We start from the raw sequence: 10,232 nt of genomic DNA on the forward strand, positions 1-10,232 counted from the left end.
CATGGTATTGTTTTATTCCCTCAGCCCTGCAACCTGCTGCTGTAATCTGTTCCTAACCAAAATTACTCCTGACCCAGACTGACCCAAACCTGTAAATCTAGACTGGTCAGAGAGAAGCAGTCCCAGTCATCACAGAGAGGTAAGGTATTGTGAGTGTTTATTAATGTAGTATGGCTTTTCAAGATATTACAAAGACTGATACGGCCCCACCCCTGCTTTATATGATACAGTGATGGAGACAGTATGACGGAGGTATTCAGGGAGGATGCGTCATGGAAACTCGCTGTTAAATTTACCTGCAGTCATGTGTTTGTGTTGTGGACAACAGTCTGCATCTCATTTGTTGAAATGAGCATGGATTTACATAACCTCACTGAGATTTTGTTTGTTGTCAAATACAGTACAGGCTGTGGAGTCTGTTCAGACACATGTGTGACACCTCTCCATCCCTCTGCCTCTCCCACTGGCCTGATCAATGATCACCAGGCATTGCACTGGTTGCAGCGGTCTTAGGTGTATTGGTGGAATGAGCTATATTGATCTCAAGAAAAGATGAAAGACGTGAAATCTTAGTTTATATTCCAACAGTTAGGAAATATAAACAACCCCATAGTAAGGGCAGGCCTTTTATGAGGCTTTGGTCAGACAGTAGGTATATCAGGTAATTTAACACATTGTCTACTGCCTTACTAAAAAGACTAAAAAAGAGTTTTCCAACACATCTGTTGTCTTTATATACTGGAGTTGGAACAAGCCTTTGTTTATTTCTTAAAAATGGCCCCCAGATGTAGCCCTTGACTACACTACACGTTCACATCATACTGAGATTCCTGGAGGTCTTTCAGCTTTTGCATCTTCATGTGTGACAATGTGTCTGTACAGTTGTGATGTCTTTTGGGAGTTAACTGTTTTCACGCTGAAGGGTGTATTCGCCTATTTAGAAGAGGTGTGGTGCACTTTGGTCATCCATCACCTGCTGGTGCTGCTTCGCTCTTGGCCACAGAGGAGTTATAATCTGGTTTCTCCCTCTCCTCTTGGATTCTGGTGTTGGATGTTGTTGAGGGATCATTTGCACTTATCACATTGCATATCACATTTGAAGAGTTTGCTGCTGACCACTCAGGTTTAGCCTGTGGACATTTTTTTGTTAAGAAGCTGTTGACCCCAGTCATGTTACAAGATACATTTCACTAGACGACACTGCATGAAAAGAAGCGTTTGTGTCAATCTGTGTCGCAGAGAAGTGTTGGCACATCCTTCGGTTAACGACTTTCACACGTATCTGCAGGCAGCAAAGGAAACGCTCAGGGTTCCTGCAGTTGTCAAGCCTGTGAGCTGTTGAGATTTGACCCCCCCTGCTCCAACTCCTAGAGGACGCTTTCACATGCAAATGACAATGCTCTGAGCTTCACAAATGCAAATCAGTTTCCCTGAGAGCAGATAACACCAATGTGTAAGAGGCACCAACAAACTATCTGGCTGAGTAAACCAGGCTTAAAATAAATATTAAACCTGAAATTTTAAATTGTTCTTAAGTAAGTAAGTGTGCTATAATGAATTATATTGTATACCACGAACAAAGGTCAATGCAGTCAAAAGAAATGAAACAATGCACTTTATTTCAAATTTTTATTGTCATCCAAAACAATCCTAAATCTCAACAACTGTACAGAGTGGCATGATTACAGTCACTTTTTCAATTGTGCTGGTTAAATGCACAGAGGAAGTGTAAACCACACCTCTACCAGCAAATAAATGATGCTGGGTATGATCATCTGTGTCCTGTAAGCTCCAAACTTCTACTGGCTTTCCATAAAAATATCTGTCCTCCCAAAATACTGGCATCAAATTCACATGTCAATGGCAAACTAAGCTGTTCCATGAATTATAAATGGTACATTTTCACCACTACTTTCAAAATTGCTATGAAACATTCATTGATTTAATGATTTATTTTTTCAGTGTAATATTTAATCCCCCATGGACTGCACAGTGACAAAACACAGCAGCCGGCTGTTTGGATACAACATACATCTCCACTCAGTTTGATTATTATTTTAAATATAAAGGAGACACAATATAGAGCTTAAATTCCTTCATAATTTGAACTTCAATTGTCTAATTGTTGTTATTAAACTTTCTCAGTATTCCATTAAAACAGTCAACACTTTTATCCAAAGCGACTTACAATAAGTGCATTCAACTATAAGGTTACGAACACAGAACAGCGTGAATCATGTGTGTAAATGTACTAAACACCACAAAAAATAAACCTGGCCTCAGTCAAATACTTATCCCATGTGAAGTAACCGCTGCTCACGTCACCCGCTCGCGTCATCAGCTGATGGACTCGTCCAATCAGAGCCTCGTAAACGCCGTGCAGCAGCGTCGAGTGTCCCGCAGACAGGAAGCGGGTCGTGTTTAGCTTGTCCCGTACGAGTGACTCTGTTTTCGGGGTAAATAACTTGCTGAAGTCGACACGACGCTGTTCCCTGGAGGAGAAGATGAGTGCGTGTGGAGGCAGAGCCGCGGGCCCGGTGTGGACGAGTCGAGGCGGAGAAGACGGATGCACAGTCCCTGAGTTACGGTGAGCTAGAGACGCCATGCTAACCACTAAGCTAACTGGTACATCTGAAAGCATGTCCGCCACTCTTTGGGATAGCGAGAAAGTTGCTAAAATACGAATACAGCATCGAGTGCTGGAGCAGATCTAGTGCATGTGTAAATATGTATGAATTACTTAGATGTAACAGTTTGTTCTCGTTAAGTTTTTTCATCAACGTGACTTTTTTCTGTATGTTTTCACAGCCTCAGCCCCCCCCCCCCCCCCCCACACACACACACACACAAACTAAGAGGCGTTAGGCTGAGACGCTGAAAGTCCGGATTTAAAGTGCAGAAAATTAAGCCATTGAATGTAAGTATATGTTTATGAATTGTTTTGGTGTTTTTTTGCTGTGGATCTTCCAACGGTGATGCAGCGCGGCTATTTCCGTTTATTAATAATAAAGTCATGTTACATGTGTTGTTTTCCAGCTGCCTGTCCATGACGTACAAAGACACACTATGAGCCAGTATGATCCGACCAGACCTTACATCAGCATTGAGGAGTTGTCGGAGAAGAAAGAGGGTAAGGTTATATTCATTAAATAATTTTCCAGTTACATGTAAAGGTGTATGTTGTCATTGAACTGTGCTAATTTTACTGAATGTGTTTACAGCTGATTGAAGCGGGACAGATGACATGGATCCATCCTTCCACAGCCAGGAGCACACCGACCTGTGTCCCACACTTCATATAAGACTGGAAGCTACACTGGATCTCACAGCTACACACCACAGACGTCTACACACTGGAGAAGATTCAGACAGAGTCCCACAAAGAAGTCATGACCCAGAGGCTGCAGAGAAACATTTCAAGCCTCATCTGAGTTTTTGTACAATATTTTTGCTGTATGTAAATAAAGCTTACACTCCACATATACCTTGTTCACATTTGTTCCCTGTACAATATGTTCACCTATAGCATCAAGCATCACATGAATGTTTAGTTTTAATTAACTGCAGTGCTTTTGGTAAAGGCTTACTTATAAATAATAATAAATATTAATATATACATTTTTATTATAAATATTGTGTGGGAGGGGCTTACCCCACGTGCGGAATGCTGTGACCCCACGTGTGCACTGCAATGACCCATAAGGTGACCAATAGCAACACTTCTACCAGCCAATCACGAGTGACATTAGTTTCAAGGGTCTGTGGTTTCCTCCAATGGTGAGTAGAGAGAGGTTCTAGCCAGCGGCTGGACTCCGATTCATATGCTAATTAGATCACACGTCGCGATCGGTCCGCGAGGCTCAGCGAGCCCCCCCGCGGCTCTCTCCTTTGTTCTCCAAATCCCCCTTAAGGTCCGCAAACGCCGATAGACCCACCTTGTCTTCACTGGCGAACGCCGAGGTAACATCATGGAAACAGTTGGTTACAGCAGGGGATTAGGCCTGTCCGTAGAGGTTCACTGTGACAATAATACTGCTTTTCGTCTAGTGCGAAAAGCAGTATTAGTAGAGGTTCACTGTGACAATAATACTGCTTTTCGTCTAGTGCGAAAAGCAGTATTATTGTCACAGTGAACCTCTACGGACAGGCCTAATCCCCTGCTGTAACCAACTGTTTCCATGATGTTACCTCGGCGTTCGCCAGTGAAGACAAGGTGGGTCTATCGGCGTTTGCGGACCTTAAGGGGGATTTGGAGAACAAAGGAGAGAGCCGCGGGGGGGCTCGCTGAGCCTCGCGGACCGATCGCGACGTGTGATCTAATTAGCATATGAATCGGAGTCCAGCCGCTGGCTAGAACCTCTCTCTACTCACCATTGGAGGAAACCACAGACCCTTGAAACTAATGTCACTCGTGATTGGTTGGTAGAAGTGTTGCTATTGGTCACCTTATGGGTCATTGCAGTGCACACGTGGGGTCACAGCATTCCGCACGTGGGGTAAGCCCCTCCCACACAATATTTATAATAAAAATGTATATATTAATATTTATTATTATTTATAAGTAAGCCTTTACCAAAAGCACTGCAGTTAATTAAAACTAAACATTCATGTGATGCTGGATGTTATAGGTGAACATATTGTACAGGGAACAAATGTGAACAAGGTATATGTGGAGTGAAAGCTTTATTTACATACAGCAAAAATATTGTACAAAAACTCAGATGAGGCTTGAAATGTTTCTCTGCAGCCTCTGGGTCATGACTTCTTTGTGGGACTCTTCTCCAGTGTGTAGACGTCTGTGGTGTGTAGCTGTGAGATCAGTGTAGCTTCCAGTCTTATATGAAGTGTGGGACACAGGTCGGTGAGCTCCTGGCTGTGGAAGGATGGATCCATGTCATCTGTCCCGCTTCAATCAGCTGTAAACACATTCAGTAAAATTAGCACAGTTCAATTACAACATACACCTTTACATGTAACTGGAAAATTATTTAATGAATATAACCTTACCCTCTTTCTTCTCCGACAACTCCTCAATGCTGATGTAAGGTCTGGTCGGATCATACTGGCTCATAGTGTGTCTTTGTACGTCATGGACAGGCAGCTGGAAAACACCACATGTAACATGACTGTATTATTAATAAACGGAAATAGCCGCGCTGCATCACCGTTGGAAGATCCACAGCAAAAAAACACCAAAACAATTCATAAACAGTTACTTACATTCAATGGCTTAATTTTCTGCACTTTAAATCCGGACTTTCAGCGTCTCAGCCTAACGCCTCTTTGTTTGTGTGTGTGTGTGGGGGGGGGGCTGAGGCTGTGAAAACATACAGAAAAAAAGTCACGTTGATGAAAAAACTTAACGAGAACAAACTGTTACATCTAAGTAATTCATACATATTTACACATGCACTAGATCTGCTCCAGCACTCGATGCTGTATTCGTATTTTAGCAACTTTCTCGCTATCCCAAAGAGTGGCGGACATGCTTTCAGATGTAGGGTTAGCTTAGTGGTTAGCATGGCGTCTCTAGCTCACCGTAACTCAGGGACTGTGCATCCGTCTTCTCCGCCTCGACTCGTCCACACCGGGCCCGCGGCTCTGCCTCCACACGCACTCATCTTCTCCTCCAGGGAACAGCGTCGTGTCGACTTCAGCAAGTTATTTACCCCGAAGACAGAGTCACTCGTACGGGACAAGCTTAACACGACCCGCTTCCTGTCTGCGGGACACTCGACGCTGCTGCACGGCGTTTACGAGGCTCTGATTGGACGAGTCCATCAGCTGATGACGCGAGCGGGTGACGTGAGCAGCGGTTACTTCATATGGGATAAGTATTTGACTGAGGCCAGGTTTATTTTTTGTGGTGTTTAGTACATTTACACACATGATTCACGCTGTTCTGTGTTCGTAACCTTATAGTTGAATGCACTTATCGTAAGTCGCTTTGGATAAAAGTGTTGACTGTTTTAATGGAATACTGAGAAAGTTTAATAACAACAATTAGACAATTGAAGTTCAAATTATGAAGGAATTTAAGCTCTATATTGTGTCTCCTTTATATTTAAAATAATAATCAAACTGAGTGGAGATGTATGTTGTATCCAAACAGCCGGCTGCTGTGTTTTGTCACTGTGCAGTCCATGGGGGATTAAATATTACACTGAAAAAATAAATCATTAAATCAATGAATGTTTCATAGCAATTTTGAAAGTAGTGGTGAAAAGGTACCATTTATAATTCATGGAACAGCTTAGTTTGCCATTGACATGTGAATTTGATGCCAGTATTTTGGGAGGACAGATATTTTTATGGAAAGCCAGTAGAAGTTTGGAGCTTACAGGACACAGATGATCATACCCAGCATCATTTATTTGCTGGTAGAGGTGTGGTTTACACTTCCTCTGTGCATTTAACCAGCACAATTGAAAAAGTGACTGTAATCATGCCACTCTGTACAGTTGTTGAGATTTAGGATTGTTTTGGATGACAATAAAAATTTGAAATAAAGTGCATTGTTTCATTTCTTTTGACTGCATTGACCTTTGTTCGTGGTATACAATATAATTCATTATAGCACACTTACTTACTTAAGAACAATTTAAAATTTCAGGTTTAATATTTATTTTAAGCCTGGTTTACTCAGCCAGATAGTTTGTTGGTGCCTCTTACACATTGGTGTTATCTGGTCTCAGGGAAACTGATTTGCATTTGTGAAGCTCAGAGCATTGTCATTTGCATGTGAAAGCGTCCTCTAGGAGTTGGAGCAGGGGGGGTCAAATCTCAACAGCTCACAGGCTTGACAACTGCAGGAACCCTGAGCGTTTCCTTTGCTGCCTGCAGATACGTGTGAAAGTCGTTAACCGAAGGATGTGCCAACACTTCTCTGCGACACAGATTGACACAAACGCTTCTTTTCATGCAGTGTTTAATGCTTACTGAAAGACATCTGACAACATCGCTCGTATTTGATCCTAATTGTTTGGCCTCAGAAAACTGAGCAGAATCCAGATCAGTTTTCTACATTGGCCATTCAGTTGTAGAGTAACATTATTTTGAGTGGTTGGGTTTTCTCATATCTTGCTTGTTCAGCCCTCCCAAAATCAGCTTACAAGAATATATCTTTTCAAAGATTTGCAAAATTAAATATTTGATCTGAATAAAAGCCTATCAGTGACACGGCAATACAAGACAATTCGTCACAGTTACTGTCTGATACCAAAATGACTAAGTAATAATAAAACCCAATGTGCTCTCTCATATCACAAAGAGAATACACTTTTGGAGATCCATATTTTGGATTCCCCAACTAAAAAACCCTTAGATGAGCTGGAAGGATAACTGAAACCTACACACGTTGTTTCTCAAGGGAGTCTGTGCTGTTCCTCTTTCTCTTGTTATCATCACCAAAACAAGTTCGTTTGTTCTCACATTCATATTCATCATTTGCCTCTGCATGAATATTAATTCTGCCTTAAAGAACAGTGGGGAGAAATAAATGAGGAAAAGGAAAATATGACAGAGTATGTGCGATGTCGAATTCATGTCAGTTTCAAAGCCCCTGTGTCTCAATTCCTGTGGCTGACTTGTACCAACATGCTAATCAGCCTCTCGCTGTACCCTGTTCCGACTAATTGTCGACAAATTATCTCAACTCCAGAATAATGTATGCATGGCCCTTTACTGGTACATGCAGAGTCAGTCAAGTCAGCCGCTTCTGTTTCAACAAGCAGCTCAATGGCACCATTTAAATATAGACTTGAGTGACTTGCACATTGTTATGCACACTTGACTCACTCTGTTTCCCTTGCTCTCATTTATTTTGCTCCTTGTTTTCCTCTTTTTCTGGAGGGTTTCTCCTCCGTTTCTTTCTTTGCTATATTCTTTGGCTCTCCATCTTACTGCCTCATAGTTGGCTAATGTCAGTGACTCTTTTTATTTTAATTGAGATTCATTTTAAGTAAAGGCTAATATTTTTATCATTTCCTTACCAGCAGTTAAATTAGAAGTAGCTTAATTACGCCATGATTGTCTTCACTGATTGAATTTCAGTTTAAACCTCTGGGAATCCACACGAGAAAAGAGCCCTGCTGGGAAATTCATGCACTCGTTTAAACCTAAAACTAAGATGAGATACAAAATATCATTTAACTCAAACATTTGTGAATAAACTAACTGTGAGGAACAGAAAGTTTACACAGTCATATCCTTGAATGAAAAAAGCTTTATATCTTAGGGGGAACGAATTTGACATGACAAGCAATTCATGATTGTAATTGAATAAGACACTTTTAGACGGCTGAATCATTTTTTTTATCAGCTCATTATTAGAAATTCCCCACGAGAGTCAAGGAAAATAACAGCATTCACTTTTGCATGTCACATGACAGCTTAGCTTTTTTTTTAGCATTCAAAGCTTATTTTATTATAGTGCATGAACACAAAATAAAATAAAATTATAATGATGAATTGCGAATAACACTGCAACATTAACTGTTTCTGTCTCATTGACTTTTACATCGTAGTGCTGAGAGAGCTTCAAAGGTCAGGACTCCAGCGTGTAGTTTAAATAAAATGCTGACTTTATTAAGCTACAGGAAAAACATGAACTCTGAAAGAGGATGACATTTCCTTTGAGTTACTGCTTCTCCTTGTCTTATCTATATGCCACCTGCCTCAGGTTTGGACTTTGGTTATTACACAGTAACATGATACATACTGTATTACTTGTAACATAAATCAGTAAATTATAATTTGTGATCATAACCTTATTTCCATCTCTGAAGGAATCTTAGATACCGGCACATATTGTACCCATCTATCCAGAGTGTAGTGGTCAGCCCGAATAAACATAAAATGTATGACCTCATCAATTATGCATTCACAATCCTGTGATAGTCTGTCACTTTGTATTTATTACAGTGTGTGTATGCATGTCTGTATGCATGAGGCAGAAGACAAAACAAGGATAGAAGACAGCCATAAGAATCGACAGATGAAAGTACTGGAAGCAGCTGGACGGTGCATGTGTTCATGAGTTTCCAGAGAAGGTGTGATCAGACACAAACTCAAGTTTAGCATGTGTTTGTGTGTATGTGCATGTGCGTGTGCTTGTGTGTGTGTGCGTGCGAGTGTGTGTGCGTGTGTGTGTGTGTATGGTGGTTTTCATCTGGTTAAGTGTGTGCCATCTGGAAACTGAACCGAGCTTGCCAGGGTTTAAGCTAAAATTCAATGTCCCTTAGCTGCTATTCAAACAGATAGCAGATGCATGATAGTTGATTTGTGAGGGCTTCTCTTTGTTGTACAAGTCACCAGCAAACATTGTCTCATCTGTAAAGAACAGCAGTGACTTTCCGTCTACCTGAGGTTTGAAGGTTGAAGTCCAGAGTATTCTCCATCTGTTTTATGTGTTTCCCAACATGCAATACTCGCTTTAATGTTTCAACCTCATAATCTCCCCCAGCTTTTAAGCTCACTTTTCTGCATGTTGGTCTTAAAGGGTCAGTGTGTAGAATTTAGTGATATCTAGTGGTGAAGTTGCATATTAGAGCTGAACAACCCTCACTTAAGCCTCACCTTCCGAACATGAAAGAGAACCTGTGAAAACCTTCAGTTGTCATAAAAATTCAAACGATTTTTAGGTTGTCCAGTTTGGACGACTGTAAAAAAACATGGCGGCTTCTGTAGAGAGGATCCTCTCCAGATGTGAATAAAAAGCATTTAAATATAAAGTGCCCATTCTATGGTAAAGAAAAAAACTATTTTTACAATTTAGATAAAACACACCACATTTTATTTTCAATTTCTGCCAATAGATCACTTTCAACTAAATCATACACACTGGACCTTTGAGCAACATAACATAGACATCACATGTTTTGCAGAGAAAATACTGCACACTTTTATTTAAATGTGCTGTAACAGTGTTGTGTTCACCTAACACAACGTTGAGATATAGTGTGCGTACCTTTTTAAATGGATATGGTCAACTTGTTGGCAAACATTTGCTTATTTACAGATTCATTCACACACATAGTAAGATTATCCTTTTTTTTGTATCCACCTGATGAATGTAAGATAAATATTTACTCTCTTTTAGCTCCGTTTTGGTCTCTACCAACTCTTCAAGAAAACACGTGTCTCTTTAGCCACTTATTTTGACTTTATGCTGTTAGAGCAGGTAGCGAATAGAAGTTTTTTTTCTTTTAGCTTTGTCAAAACAAAAGTGTAAC

General features: G+C 40.7%; 2 long non-coding RNA genes across 2 annotated transcripts; one reads left to right on the top strand and one right to left on the bottom strand.

The window, feature by feature from the left end:
- The first annotated feature begins 2,820 nt into the window (after window positions 1-2,820).
- On the top strand, window positions 2,821-3,484 carry LOC132998692 (uncharacterized). The gene is made up of 3 exons (XR_009678000.1): window positions 2,821-2,917; window positions 3,037-3,130; window positions 3,222-3,484. It is a non-coding gene; the product is annotated as an uncharacterized LOC132998692 (long non-coding RNA).
- Window positions 3,485-4,666: 1,182 nt separating this feature from the next.
- LOC132998720 (uncharacterized) lies at window positions 4,667-5,727 on the bottom strand. The gene is made up of 4 exons (XR_009678002.1): window positions 5,539-5,727; window positions 5,221-5,317; window positions 5,008-5,101; window positions 4,667-4,916 (listed from the first exon to the last, which is right to left on the bottom strand). It is a non-coding gene; the product is annotated as an uncharacterized LOC132998720 (long non-coding RNA).
- Window positions 5,728-10,232: the final 4,505 nt, after the last annotated feature.

This window comes from Limanda limanda, chromosome 3, assembly GCF_963576545.1.
Source record: "Limanda limanda chromosome 3, fLimLim1.1, whole genome shotgun sequence".
Taxonomy (NCBI): domain Eukaryota; kingdom Metazoa; phylum Chordata; class Actinopteri; order Pleuronectiformes; family Pleuronectidae; genus Limanda; species Limanda limanda.